Here is a 14,980-nt window from a genome sequence, read left to right on the forward strand (position 1 = left end):
GGCAGTATTTGGGTTTGAAGTCAGGGCTTCACACTCGCTAAACAGGTGCTCTCCCATTTGAGCCACTCTACCAGCTCAGTGGCTATGCTTATTTAAGAATCCTTTTCTCCCAGAGATTCACATTGAAATGTTCAGAGAAGAAGTTATATGTTTCAGATTTATTTTAAAGTAATTCAGGTATGGAATATTGATGAGAACGTTGGCCATGAGTTGTTCATTCTTAGGCCTGGCTGGTAGATACCTGAAGGTTCATTATACTATTCTTCCTACTTTAATATATGTTTATATTTTTCTATAATAAAAGATTTTTAAGGTTTTTTCAATCCTTAAAATTTAAACCTTTTAAAGTTTAAAAATAGATCATATATAAAATAAAAAGTACTGAATGATCTTAAGTGTACAAAAAATAGTATTTATAACTACCTATATATGTAAAAAAAGGTTAGAACAATATACTTTGTATGCTCAAATAGGAAGTGATCCTCCTATTTTTGCAATGTGAAGCTTGCCCCTCAAAATGATTTTGTCAAACTAAATATATAAACCATTATGGATGTTGATAATATTGCTAAATATCTACTTATAGTATTATACTTAATTTTTTAATTTTATATACATATATGTTAATATCTCACAAACTATAAAGTAAATATTGATAAAGAAATATGGCTCTTTTCTCTTCTCACATTGCATAAGAAAGTTTTATTCTCACTCTTTACATGCTTTGATCACTAGAACAACGTACTGAGTCATCTCAGTGACCTTCTAGAACATAAATCTCAAACTTTAGCATATCCAGGACTATGCTAAAGGCTTTCCAAGTGGTACTTGGTGATAGATAGCTTTTGATTATTGTTTTTGGTGGTACTGGAGTTTGAACTCAGGGCCTCATGCTTACTGGGCAGGTGCTCTACCACTTGAGCCATGTCCCAGTCCTTTTTGCTTTGGTTATTTTGGAGGTAGGGTCTCATTTTATGCCCCGGCCAGCCTAGATGACGATTTTCCCATTTGTGCTTCCTCACGTAGCTGGGACAACAAGCATATACTGCCACACCCAGTCATTGGTAGAGATAGAGTCTTGCAAACTTTTTGCCGTGGCTGGCCTCAAACCATGAGTCCCCCTGATCTCTGCCTCCCAAGTAGTTAGGATTACAGGCTTAAGCCACTGTGCCTGGCCAACAGATAGCTCTTAAAGAATCAGTTTCCAGATCCTCAAATTTATATACTCCTTCCTAAAACTGACCTCCCCAAAACACGTCCATAAGTGAGAAGCAGGTTCTCATGTCTATTTCCCCTTCCACAATCTCCCTCTCAAATTTACTATAAGAAATTGTCCCTGATGTAAAAACTCCAGGGTGCCAAACATAGAGAAAATTGCAAATACAGTGCATACTGGCATTGGTGTTTAGAGGGTGAAAGGCATTAATAGCATGATAACAAATTGTTTTTCAAGAAAGTTATTGCAAGTCTTTGCTTCCAACAAAATTGAGGGAGGGACAGTTTGAGTTTTCAGCTGATAGACGATTAAAAATAATTTTTTGGCCAGGGGTCAGTGGCTCACATTGGTAATCCTAGCTACTTAGGGGGCTGAGAACAGGAAGATTGCAGTTCAAGGCCAGCCCAGGAAAATAGTTCATGAGACCCCATCTCCAAAATAACCAGAGCAAGAGAAGCAGTGAAACTGCAGGTAATTTTAGCATTGCTGGGCGGTCCTGAAAATGTCAGATTCCAGTCTCAGTGTCAGCAAGAAGAATTTAGTTGCAGAGAAGTTAGAAGAGGAATATGTGATTTTAACACTCACTGCAGTTATAGAGGAGCCTAACCAAGAACATCTAATGGAACCCAGTGTTTCTTCATCAGCAGACATCAAACATGCAGAACACTTTCCTTGTCCCAAACCTAATTGTAATAAACCAATCCTTCCCCTGTCGACCATTTTGCCTCCAGTTAATGAGGTATCTGGGAACACTCTGTGGAACTAGTGCCAACAATTTAATTTGAGTACCTGTGGCCAGAAAAGAGAGGTTTACATGAGACTCCAGAAGCATGCATACCCTGAACAAAATATAATATTCTTAAAACACCACTGGAGGCCAGATTGCAGCCCAGTTCCAGGAAATGCAAGGGAAAACAGCTTCAGAAAAATAGGAGTGAGGAAGGAGACTTACAGAGGAGGAGAGTAATCTAGAAGAGGGCACTAACATAGTTGAAGTGGCCACTTCCACTCGGGAGCCCATGCTGAGCTGCTGCAAGACCTGCTCAGCCCAAGGCTGTGAATTTTTGTTTCCTTCCTACTTCCGTGGAGGCCTTTTTGCTGCAAGCCTCTGGTGTCAGGTGGTGTGTGGTCCATGGCAGATTTCTCTCTGCAGATGTAGCAGGATGGGTTCACCTGCAGTTTCACACGGGGCAGATTTGGGTCCCTGACATGCAGAGGAGGATGATTTCTTTCTTCCTGTTACCAGCCTGTGTTTTCCCATCCCTGGGACTAGAAGATGATATGTTGTGCCCTGGATGTGTTAAAAGGAATAAGAAGATTATGAAAAAATTAATTGTAACAAAAAAGAAAAAACAACACATTGTAGCAAACCAGAATATGTCACTCCAAAATATGCCACCTTAAACAATGTTAAAGTGGTATTTCAGCCGGAAGGAAATGAAAAGCTTTCTGTCTTCTTACCATCAGCCAAAAAAAAACCGGACATAAGTCTACAGAAGTCCCTTCTCCCATTTCTACCAAGACAAATGGTGCCGAGCCTGTAGATAAACTCACGTGTGTCCTGATTTAAAAAAAAAAAGAGCAAAATGAACTAAAGGTATTGCTCAAGAAGTAGAGTGCCTGCTTTGCAAACACAAAGCCCTGAGTTCAAACTCTAGCCCCACCAAAAATAAAATAGTAATAACTTTTGGTCAGTGGCTCACACCTATAATTCGAGCTACCTATGTAGGAGGCAGAAATCAGGAGGATCTCAGTTCAAGGCTAGCTTGGGCAAAAAGTTCACAAGACCCCATTTCAACCAATGACTGGGTGTGGTGGTGTGCTCTTGTCAACCCAGGTATGAGGAAAAGCACACACAGAAGGATCATTGTCTGGCTGGCCCATGCATAAAGCAAGATCCTATCTGAAAAACAGCCAACACAAAAATGGCTGGGGGCATGGCTCAAGTGGTAGAGCACATGCCTGACAAGCATGAGGCCCTGAGTTCAATCCCCAGTACCACCAAAAATAATAATAATAATAATAATAATTTTTGATGATAGATTGTCATGTGTTGTTTGGCATCTACCTAGGAGAGAATTCAGAGAATTAAGTAACATGCTATAAACAAAACATAGTTTTGTTGTTTTGAGACAAGTTCTCACTATGAAGCCCAGACTGGTAAAAAAAAAATTATGTGTACATAAAAAAGAAAAAAAGAATGAAGACTTAATCCAATAGTAATGAGCATTCCATGATTCAGATTACATTCTCTAGATACTGCTTCCCACTGAAAGGAACCAGAACTTTTTGGAGAAATAGCAAGAGCAGGAAATGAACTAAAGAGCCAACTTGAAGAGTCTCTGTTGACCAAAGAGGGGATCATTTGAATATCAATGACAATGGAAATGTATTTGAATACATCAAATTTGTGAAAAACCAATGAGTTCATAAAATCACTCAAATAAAACCCAAAAAGAAAAATTAGCCCTCATTGGTCACCTTTTTAGGATGTGGTGGAGCCAATTCATTTGTAAGAAAATTGGCAAATAAAGGAAAAGAAACATATTTATCCTGCCAATGAATGAGGAAAGGTTTCTCTTCATGGAAGTATTCCAGCTAGCAAACAAAGAAGGAATGACAATGTTGGAATATCCCCTAATGAGTCAGTAGACCTAATAATGAGCATTGATGGCTGCTACATCATAGAAAGAGAAACCACCAGAAGCTATGTGCTGCTCACGTACAACACTACTTATAAAACATGCCTGCCAAAGAGCCAAACTAGCCTGACCAAGCCTCTGGATCTACCTACCAATTTGCCAACATATAGGACATGGAATTGGCAAGATCTAGACTCTGGAAATACTACAGTTCAAATAATCCAGATTCTTCAATGAATACACTAGAAATCTTGAAAAATTGAGGAATTTTTGGAATAAACAGGAATTAAAAACATGTTGATAAATTGCAATGAATAGACTTCACTTGAATCCTGTTTCAAATCATCAGAGTGTTTTAAAAAAATGTTTATGGCACAAGCAGGAAGATTTGAGCATTGACTGAATATTTAATGATTTTAAAAAATCACTGCTTTGTAGATATGATATTATGGTTATGCTTTAAAAAGAACCTTGTGGCACATATATGCAGTGCATTATTATTCAGTCTTAAAAAGGAATGAAATTCTGATGCATGGTGCAACTTGAATGAATCTTTTGTGCTAAATGAAATAAGCCAGACACAATAAAGGACAAATATTATATGATTCCACTTATATAAGGTACCTAGAATAGTCAAATTCATAGAGTCAGAAGGTAGAATGGTGGGTGTCAGGAGCTGGAGAAGGAGAGAATGGGGAGCTACTATTTAGGGAGTACAGCATTTTGTTGGGGAAAGTTCTGGATAGAGTGACGATGATGGCTGTACATGAATGTAAATGTACTTCAGCCACTGAATAATATGTCTAAAATGATTTAAATGGCAAAGTTATGTTTATATATATATATATATTTTTTTACCACAATAAAAAAAGGAGTCCTTAGCTTTTAGAGGTTCAGATGGTTTTAGAGGTTCAGAGTTTTAGAGGTTTGGGATTTGCTTCAAAATATTCAGGGTAGGAAAGTGAATGTGGATAAGAATGAAACAGGAGTCCATAGCTATTGAAGATAAATGATGGGCTCTTGAAAATTCCTTATGCTCGTCTCTCTACTTTTAGATGTGCTGGAAATTCTCCACCACAAAAGGGAGAGGAGGAAGAGAAGATTAATTTACATTGTATCACACATTGTCCAGGTGAGCCCACTGGTGTCCTTCATTTTGAGTCCATAACTCAGTCATTCCTGCCTGGACCCCTAGTAGGTGAGGTGAAATTGCTTACACCAATATCACCCCAGGATCTAAGGTGACTATGGTAAATAGTGGCCCTTACAACAGTACTTCTATCTCAATTTCTTGCTTTGTACCCTAGCTTTGCCCTGGAATAGAAGCCAATTCTACATGTCTGGCCACTGGACTGGGGATGTAGCTCAGTGGTTGAGTGTTTGACTAGTAGGCATGAGGCTGTGAGTTCAATCTCCAGTACTGCAAAAAATACAATACAATAAAAGGAAAAAAAGAAAAGAAGAACCATAAATCTCTGGCCACCTATGAGACCTTTCCACCCTGTCACCTTCCTGCTTTTTCCCTGCAATCCCAGTCTTTGTGCTCAATTTCTCCCTCAAGAAGCTAATAATAATAACAGCAGTCAAAACACCACGAACACTTATGAAGTACTTTTTCTATGACAGGCATGGTTTCAAGTGCATTACATACATCAGGTCATTTAATCCTCACAATGGCCCTATGACTTTAGTAGCATTTTAACTTCCACTTTACACAGGAGGAAACTGAGGCATTAGGTGATTAAAGCCACACAGACAAGCTGGCACTGTCAACAAGGTGGTAGAAATGAGATTCAGACCCAGGTATAAAAGGCCTGGAGCCTCTGGCTCCCCCACCTCACCTCTCATATTGGCTGTCCCTATCTATCTCTTACAAAGAGAACATTCATATCATTTCCTAACAAATCCAGCTCACCCCACCATTGCCATTCCTTACTCAAGGCGTGGCTCAAGTGGTAGAGCACTTGCCTAGCAAGCAGAAGGCCCTGATTTCAAACCCAGTCCCACCAAAAAAAAAACCAAACATACAAAAAAGTCAGTGGCCTTGATGGACAAGCAGTCACAGAAGTCCTGCTGCTGATGACAGAAACGCTGGCTCCTTGGAAGGGTCCTGCATCCATGCTGTGCCATCCCCAGCCTGAGTGGTGAGCTGAACAGGGTGTGGGAGCTGGCCAGGCAATTCCCATACCACACCAAATGCAGGAAGCATCTGACGTGCCCACAGAGTTCATTGTGATCGTACTTGACCTGTGCTAGAAGTCTCCAATTTGAAGTGAGGAAAATGAATTATTTGTATGTTGGGGGCGACACAGAGAGAATATGTTATAGTGTGACAGATGGAAATAGATTCACTAAGACATTAATAGTATCTAGACAGGTTTTCAAGCACACCTGGGAATACATTACTGACACACTACAGGAATACACTGGTACACTTTTATTCCCATAGCAGGCAAAAAATATTTTACCTTTTACAATTCAAAAGAAAACTGCACTGCAATGACATGCAAATCTTTTAATTTTGTCTTCTGAGCTAAAACTCTAAAATTTTGTGAGTTTTTGGTGTCATCAGCAAGGGGAGAGCATTTTTGGCAAGATATTCACTAAGATCAAATCTTTACTGTCATTTCAATATCATGTTGAGCATGATTAATGTCAATCCTTTCTATACTTTTTATCTTTACACACAACATATACTTATGCATATACATAAACATATGTGCATTTATCTCATCATTAAAACCTTAATTTATCCTAAATGTGTAGATATTTACTATTAACATATTTCATTATTATGTATGTATATATAATCTTATTAGCCCATTCTTCATTACTATAATGAAATACCTGGGGCAGGTACTTTATAAAGAAAAGAGGTTTATACTTGACATGTACCTGTAATCTCAGCACTTGGGAGGCTGAGGCAGGAGAATTGTGAGCTCAAGGCCAGCCTGAGCTATCTATACAGTGAGACCCTGTCTCAAACAAACAAACAAAAATACGAAAAGAAGTTTAGTTATCTCACAATTTTGGAGGCTGAAAGTCCAAGAAAGGGTGATTGCATTGGTTTGGCCTCTAGTGAGTACTAACAGTGGATAGCAAAATGGCAAGAGCGTGTGTAGGAGTGAGAGATTGCATTGCAACAGGAAGTCAAAAAGTGGATCCAAGGTTGGCTTCACTCCTATAATAACTCACTCTTGACAAAACTAATTCAGGATCCCACAAGAAATACCTTAATCCCTCCTGAGGGCAGCATCCCCAATGATTTAAGTACCCCCATTAGACCCAACCTCTTAAAGATTCACGCCACCTCCCACCACCACCACCACACTAAGACCACACCTCCACATAGTCAAACCTTAACATGCACATACACACACACACGCACATGCGCGCACACACACACACATTCATTTAATACAATCACAACCAGAATTCTGAGGGAATGAGTTGGAATGGGGGAAATAACTTTAAAGTTCATATAGAAGATTAAATGGCTACAAATTGATTGTCCAGGTATTTTTAAGGATAAAAAATAACAAAGGCTCATCCACTATTAAAAATTATTTTAAAATACTAAATAAAGGTAGGTAAACAAATCAGTAGAAGAGAATGAACAGTTCAGAATCCGATTGAAACATACCTAAGAACTCACTACAAGAGCCAGGTGCATAGCGTGTACCTGTACTCTCAGCTACTAGGGATGTTGAAGTGGAAGGATCACTGGAGCCCAGGAGTTCGAGACCAACCTGGAGAACTTGGAGAGAAACCATCTCAAAAAAAGATGAAAGAAATAAAGAGAGGAGGGAGGAAAGAAAGAAGAAAAGAAAAGAAAAAGAAAAAACTCACTACTTAAAAGGTGGCATTTCCACAAACTTGAATTTCAATAAAAGTAGAATTCCAAATATTTATCAAAAGGATGTGTTTTAAAATATATGAACCTGACATTAATTGCTAGTTATCCAAAAAGAAGCAAAATTAGAGCGTTACCTCCTACCACATAATAAATAGAAACTAGAATAATAAAAAATTAGGATAATTTCATATCTTAGTGTGGTAAGACCTTCTGAAACAAGATAGGTAACCCAAGAACCGCAAACACAAAGACTGACAAATTTGACTGCAGTTTTTTAAATCTTTAATTTTTACATAGCAAAAAGCCATCAACAAGGTGAAATACTGGGGAAACAGGCAAAGAATAGGAATAGAAGAAGACAGCTAAACAGTCAAAAATCGTATAATAGGTTGCACAGCCTCATTAATAGTCACAGAAATGCAAACTAAAATACAGATTTTTATCCATTAGACTTGAGGTGGTGAGGTAATTATAATGAATATTGTTGGAAATTTGGAGAAACAAGTACTTTCATACACTATTGGTAGAAATAAGATATAAATTTCTGGAAATTTTGTAATGTCAAATTTAAAGCTTAAACATCAAACAAATAAAATGTTGAAATTAAATACATGCCTGCTTCATGTTCCATAATGAGAAGTCTATTCCACAGAAATAAAAGTGTTAATACTTAAAAATACTCAAGTACAAGATTGCTCAGTAGCAAAAGGAAACAAAGACAGGGCTGGGGGAGTGGCTCAAGTAGAAGAGCACTTGCCCCTGCAAGCATGAAGGTGAGTTTGAACACCAGAACAGCAAAAAAAAAAAAAAAAAAAAAAAAAAACCCACACACAAACTTCTACTAATGAAGGAATGCTTGAATAAGATGTAATTTGTTTATTCACATTTATTCATATAAGCAGAGTATACAACATAACATTGCACTTATTTTAAATCTTGACCAGAAAAAGCAAAGCTTTAAATAGAAAAAAATGTAGTGTTGACCACCTTAATAAACTTTTATCAAAGTGGTCGCAGTGGAACACTTTGATATTCATATGCTCCTGATATTAAACAACAGAAATATACAGAATCATCTATAAATTATCCTTGCCAACTATGTTTTGCCAAATATAACCAAACTTAAATCTAACCAAACATTTAGCTTAATTTCCAGTTTCCAGGAAATAGAGGAGCAAGCTAAAGGACACCCTGAGGAAATAATCAGATGACTACAGAACAGGGATATTCTGCAAGACAACTGACCTGGTCTCATCCAAAGGTCAAGATTGAGAGGGGGAAAAAGGCAGGGAGCCAGGCATGGTGGTTCACATCTGTAATCCCACCACTCAGGAGACTGAGACAGAAGGACGAAGAATTAAAGGTCAGCCTGGGCTAAATGGTAAGTTTAAGGCCAGTTGGAGCTATATAGTGAGACTCTGTCTCAAAAGAAAGAAAAATAGGGAGGAGGGGGCTGAAGACATAGCTCAAAAGCTTGCCTAGCAAGTTCAATCCCCAATACTAAAAAAAAAAAACCTTAAAATGCCTAAAACAAAAAGTGATGTGTGAACTTTCATTGAATTCTGATTCTTTAAAAAGTATATATACAATGAATATATGCTTTATTCAATGAATATATGCTAATAAAAATGAAAAAATAAAATCAAATTCCTTATACACAAAAAAAGGAATTTTAGGCACAGTTCAGGAAATTAGGATATAAATGATATAAGATGTAAGGAAATTAGTTCTGGAGCACTATGCACAGTACGGTGACTATAGACAACAATCATGGACGGTATGCTTCAAAAAGGTAGAAGAAAGGATTTTAAAAGCTTTCACCATAAAGAAATGATAACTGTTTGAGGAAATAGGTGTGTTGAACTTGATTTAAACACCACACAATGTCTACATGTCTCAAAACTTTACACAGTACTCATTAACAAGTACAGTTTTATGTTTATCTATCAGTTAAAAATCAAAACTTAAGTGGCTGGGAGTGTAGCTCAGTGGTACAGCACTTGTCTAGCCAGCATGTCCAGAGCTTTGTGCCACAATAATGATAATAATAAATTTTAAAAAGATTTTTAAAATAATTTTAAAAGATGTAAGGAAATTGTCTGATAATGGTATTATGAGTATGAAAGAAAAGGTTCATATTTTAAGACAACATATGCCATAGTACTTATGGGTGAAGCATTATAAAGTCTACTCTGTCTCAAATGATTTAGGAAAAAAGCTGTTACATTGTACTGAATCTAATGGCTATTTTTTATGTCAAAAACGTGAGTATTGCCAATTTTACATCATTTAACCTGACAAATGGGGGGGTGGCACCAGCACAAATACAGTAAAATGTTAACAATGATTGAACCTAGACAAAGGTCATATAGGAATTCATTTTACTATTATTTCAACTTTTTACAATAAAAACTGAAGGAAAATAAAACAGATCTGTGTCTATTGACCTGGATGGATAGAGGATACATCATCTAGTTTTTTAAAACTGTTGAGAAACATATAGAAGAAGACCCATCAAAGGGGGCTATCTGTTTTTATAGATATGTCCAACCATGAAGAAAAGTATTCATTGTAAACTTAAGCTATTAATATTGAGTATCATAAAAACAGAGGAAGCTGGGAAATATTAGTAACATTTCTTTATATATCTCTAAGTTGTTTCACTTTCAAACTAAGAATATTTTACTTATCTTATTTTTGAAAATCTAACTTAAAACACACACACCATGTATATACAATCTCCCCAAAATATGGGTTATAGATTGCTTTTCAAATAGGGGTCTATAAAAATCTCCCCAAGAATGTTTAACCTGGTAGCTTCATTTAGATCTGAGGTTGGCAAATTCCGTCCTATGCCTAAAGCCTATCCTCCACATTTTTGTTGTGATACTGGAGTTTGAACTCAGGGCCTCATGCTTGCTAGGCAGGTGCTGTACCACTTGAACCACTCTGCCAGCCCTGTTTTGTGTTGGATATTTTTGAGATGGGGTCTTGAGAACTATTTGGCTGGGCTGACTTTGAACTGCAATCCTCCTGATCTCTGCCTCCTGAGTAGCTAGGATTACAGGCATGAGCCACCAAAGCCTGAATTCTCCACCTGTTTTTGTAAATAAGATTTTACTGGAATACAGACAAGCCCATTCTTTAACTTATGTATTATCTATGGGCAATTTCATAATACAATGGCAGGGTTGAGTACTTGTGAGACTGTGTGACCCTTAAAGTTTAAAGTATTTACTATTAGGTCCTGCCCACTATAGGAAAAGTTTTCTGATCACTATTTGGATGGTCATCTCAATGGATGTTTTGGATCACCTGGACAGCCTGCATTATAATGGAAAGCTATTATCCTACTTCAGTGTTCTACTTTTCAGATGGATTTAGAATCACTTCACCCAGAGTAAGATGGCTAGAATTGTGGTAACCTAGCACAAAAAGAATATAGGTAGGCTTAAAAAGCAGTATCAGAAAAATTACACTATCCTGTACTGTTTCTTAATATCTTAATGTATTCGTTTGCTTGCTTGCTTTTTGGTGGTACTGGAATTTGAACTCAGGACCTCAGGCTTGCTAGGCAGGTATTCTACCACTTGAGCCAATATTTTAAATGCTATGGGTTATATATTTGCTAATGTTTCCTACATGTTGTTTGATTTGGCTTTATACTTATATAAGAGCTATAACCTTGCCTAGCATGCACAAGGCCCCTGGTTCAATCCTCAGCACAGAAAAAAAAAGAGCTATAACCAGGAGTTATAACTGATGTTATATTAGCATACAATAAAAATAATGTAAATCAACACTACAGTCCCAAAATTTTTTCTTTCAAAGGAATCTGAATATGTACTTTGAAAACTTTCATAATTAAAAAAGCATATATTAACTAAAGGGTCTGTAACTTACCCAGTTTTAAGAAACTTTCCTTTCCAATATTGTAGTAACATTCAGGAAAATTGAAGTTTTGAAAGAGAAAAAAACCTCTATCAACAAGAAATTTATAGGACTCTCAGTAACCTAATATCCCCGTCTCCCACAAAAACTTGCAAAGTATTATTATAGGATAAAAATGACAAAGGCAGGAATTAATTGAAAGTCAAACCATGATTCTGAAAGACTATGGAAATCCTTCCAAATTAGTGCATAATTTTAAATCAATTACAATAAAGATTCTATATTTATAATGTTATGTTGATATGCTTTAATAAACAGAATAGCTTTTAACTGTAAAGTTTCCTATAGGAATTTTCCCTATGAATAAAGAAAGTGTTCTATGTCACAAAAATAAATGACTGAATAAATTTTAAAACCCTAGATTTAATATTTATGCAGGCATAAGCATCGACTCAAAGTTGCCATATTTGTTATATATTTAAATAATATCTTGTAACTTATAATATAATGTCATTCTCTGGATTTCTTTTCTCTTTTTAGTAAAATCAAAACTTCCTGCAAACTGGGTACTGGTGGCTCACGCCTATAATCCTAGCTACTTGGGAAGCTAAGATGGGGAGGATCGTGGTTCAAGACCAGCCCAGGCAAATAATTCCTGAGACACCCCCCCCATCTCCAAAATAACCAGAGCAAAATGGACTGGAGGTGTGGTTCAAGCAGTAGAGTAACTGCTTTGCAAGTGTGGAGCCCTGAGCTCAAACCTCAGTCCCATCAAAAAAGAAAAGAAAAGAAAAAAACTGCCTGTAAAGGTCAGCCTCATCTTCTCTAATTTAGGAAGTAGCCTATTTTAAAGAATTTGTGGGCTCCCACCCATATTTAGAATTCCTGACTGAGAAAATCTCCTTACCTTCACCCACAATCCAGACACTCTGGTGACTTCCTAAAGTTGTTAACACACACGCAAATGCTTTCAGCTTCTGATGAAGATATTTTAAAGTGGACTTTTTCTCAAACCAAACAAAAAAAAAGAAGCATGTATTCTAAAGGCCATTACATTTCGGCCTATCTCAAACACTCCTGAAACCACTGGGAAAATTTAACTTCTAAAACAAGCTTGTAACAAACACATCCTGCAAAGAGTAGCTGGATTCCCTTGGCTCTGTCTCCCAGCATGCTTCTGGGCCTGAAAACTAAAATGATGGGAAAGCGAGATGCATGTCTGCAAGGAATATGATGCAATAATCGTGTCTACAGTTCCATTATGGTATAATTAATCTTAATTGCACATTAAAAATTCTGCTGAATTCAAAAACTCATGTAGCTTGAATCTTGTGTTACCTATAATTTTACCATGTTATTTTGAGAAATGTAAAATAATAAATCTTCTAAAACAAAATGGTGACTTTGGGGAGCCTGTTCTTAAGGTCTCTTAAAGCTCAACTGTGATCAGCCCAGCCCATATTTTACCATTTGCTGAGGACCAGGGGACAGCATCTTGTGTCCCTGCTTCCCATTCCCAGGCTCAGAGGCAGTCAGCATGTGGGAACGGAAGTGCTGATTACATATTGAGTCACCTGACAGAAGGGGGCGTCACCGATACCTCTTCTTGTGTTTATGTTTCTCTACATTGTTCTGAAGGCTGCCTAGAGACTTGGCATTTGCCTTCTTTTCCATGTATTATTGTGAGAACTTCCTAGGTTCTCTTTCAATCTTCCCTCTCTTGCTCACACAGGCACTTATTAACCTTTTTGGAGCTTCTCCAGGCACACCCCGCAACTCCTACAAGAGCAAAGGATCTTCTTAGAAGGCAGAAAGCTGCACCCACGGCAGCACCTTTATTATGGTACAAGACAGACACAGCCTGCATTATCTGTGAGGCCAATATCATAAGACCCTTTGTTCCACCTCTACCTACTGAGCGATGAGGATTTTCAATACCCAGGAGCTGGTTGGCTTACACCTTGCTGAGAGAAAAGAAACCATTAGAACACCTCGGTCTTGAAAAAACCATGAAAACTTATCATGCATAAGGCTTATGCATTTCAACTGAGCATATTTCACCCTGAGAAGGACAAATTTCACTTTTTTTGGAATAGAAACAAAAATGTTCACTAAGAGCTATATATCTACAGTAGAGTCTACTAAGGGTGCTGTGCTCCGAGATACTGAAAACTCTCAGCTGAGGAACTGAAGCAGAAGTGACAAGAAATGATGAAGGATGCCCTGTAGAGGGAAGAAGACACTGAACATCTGCAGCGGAAAAAATGACAAAAGAATGCTTTAACCATGCCATGAAGCCCAGGAGCATCCTCTCGGGGGGCTATGGTGAAGTAGAACATCTATTCCATGCAGGGATCCTCAAAATCTCAGAGAAGTATATGACTTAACCTCTCCTTGATTTTCCTGCACTTTCCAGGGAGGCATTGAAGCATAAAGCATTCCTTTATAAGAGATAGTCTATGTTCACAGATTGGCACACTCAGCATTGTGGAGATGTCAATTCTCCCCAAGAGAGCCCAGAATCAGACTGGCAAGAATACTGTCACCTGACTTACGAGAAAGCAGGAGGCTACTGGAAAACTGTTAATGGACCACTCTTTGATTTGGGTCATGGTTACATCAGAGTGTTGAGCTTATGAAAATTTAAGAAGCTATACATTTTTTTTCTTTTTTATTATCATATTATTGTTGTCCTGGGGTTACATTGTGACATTTACAAAGAGTCTTATAATAGATCATAGTTGAATTCACCCCCTCCATCATTCTTCTTTATCCCCCATTCCTGGAATAGTTTCAGCAGGTCTCATTTTTCCATTACATACATGAGTACATAACATTTCTACCATATTTACCCTCCCACACCCTTTCCCCACATCCTCTCCCCCACACTGGTACCAACTCCCAAGACAGGATCCATTTTACCTTCGTGTTCTCTGTTTACATGTACTTATTTATATATTACTCTTCAATTATAAGTTTGCTTCTGCTCCCTTTATAAGAGTTCAAAGGAGGGCCAGGCATGGTGGCTTACATCTGTAATCCCAGTTATTACTCAGGAGGTAGAGATCCAGAAGATCTCAGTTTGAGGCCAGCCTGGGAAAAAGTGAGCAAGGCCCCATCTCAACTAATAAACTAGGTCTGGTGGTACACATTTGTAATCCCAGCTATGCAGGATCTGAGGCCACCCCAGGAAAAAGCTATCCAGAAAATAATTGAAGCAAAATAAAAGGGGAACTAGGGATGTGGCTCAAGTGATAGAGTTCCTGCCTAGAAAACATAAGGCCCTGAGTTCAAATGCTAATAATGCCAGAAAAAAAAGTTCAAATGACAGTTTTCAAAGGTTATTACTCTCTTCTATTTTTCTTTTTTTGTTTT

General features: G+C 37.6%; 1 non-coding gene and 1 pseudogene across 1 annotated transcript; both read left to right on the forward strand.

Annotated features, from left to right (window-relative positions):
* The first annotated feature begins 1,718 nt into the window (after positions 1-1,718).
* On the forward strand, positions 1,719-2,620 carry LOC109675057 (developmental pluripotency-associated protein 2 pseudogene; annotated as a pseudogene).
* A 527-nt stretch (positions 2,621-3,147) lies between these two features.
* On the forward strand, positions 3,148-3,220 carry Trnav-gac (transfer RNA valine (anticodon GAC)). The gene has a single exon. It is a non-coding gene; the product is annotated as a tRNA-Val (tRNA).
* The last annotated feature ends 11,760 nt before the right edge of the window (positions 3,221-14,980 follow it).

This window comes from Castor canadensis, chromosome X (genome assembly GCF_047511655.1).
Source record: "Castor canadensis chromosome X, mCasCan1.hap1v2, whole genome shotgun sequence".
Taxonomy (NCBI): domain Eukaryota; kingdom Metazoa; phylum Chordata; class Mammalia; order Rodentia; family Castoridae; genus Castor; species Castor canadensis.